Genomic DNA, 744 nt, shown 5'->3' on the forward strand with positions numbered 1-744 from the left:
GAGTGCGATGAAGGGGAGAAGAGACTCACTTCTGCACCTCACATCCGTTCGCGGTTTTGATCAAAACTTTGAAACGAACCAGTGTCTTAGTTGTCATCAAAAAGACAGATGCAGTTGAACGAACTGCTCGGATCTTCCGGAAACAGGAGCATGTGGGCCGAGCGTGGTCGCTCCTGTGTTTGGACGCTGAGAGGAGATGTGAGGAGATGTGAGGAGGTGCGCGGACCTTCAGGCGCGAGCGCTCTCACCACACACGCGCGCGCGGGGGCGCTGCAACCTGCACACCGACCTCGTTTACTTGCAGTTCAGGCTGTTGTCCTATAACGATTTAATAACACGACGAGACCACGTTATTGTTTAATAACATTTGTTAATGTAACGTTGAAGCACACTGCAGCTAAACCGAAAGGTTTGTCGGTTCGGTTCTACGCGCATCGTGTGAGCTGCGGTTCTAGTGGAGGTTTTAATGAGCTGTAAACTGGGTCGTTCATGTCGCACATGATCTCCTTGATTGGGCATTACGGTAATCACCTCACCATATTGGATATCCTTTTTTATTGACGATCAAAACTTTTAAAAAGTGAAGGTCAGCAAATAAATGTATTATTTTAAGCTCTCATTTTAAGTCAGCAATAGTCCCAGACTGCTGACACGTTAAAATAATCTGCTGCTTATGTACGTATGCTGTATGTTTTAGCTAAAGTTAATATATAAAACATGTACAATGACACTTTCTACTTTCGC

General features: G+C 45.3%; 1 protein-coding gene across 2 annotated transcripts in view; it reads right to left on the reverse strand.

Moving 5' to 3' along the window:
* Positions 1-228, reverse strand: part of tox (thymocyte selection-associated high mobility group box) — a 60,031-nt gene extending 59,803 nt beyond the window's left edge. For both annotated transcript variants that reach the window (XM_076976757.1, XM_076976756.1), the window contains exon 1: positions 1-228. This exon is cut by the window's left edge and continues 191 nt beyond it. The gene's annotated coding sequence lies outside the window, so the exon portion shown is untranslated.
* Positions 229-744: the final 516 nt, after the last annotated feature.

This window comes from Brachyhypopomus gauderio, chromosome 16, assembly GCF_052324685.1.
Source record: "Brachyhypopomus gauderio isolate BG-103 chromosome 16, BGAUD_0.2, whole genome shotgun sequence".
Lineage (NCBI taxonomy): Eukaryota > Metazoa > Chordata > Actinopteri > Gymnotiformes > Hypopomidae > Brachyhypopomus > Brachyhypopomus gauderio.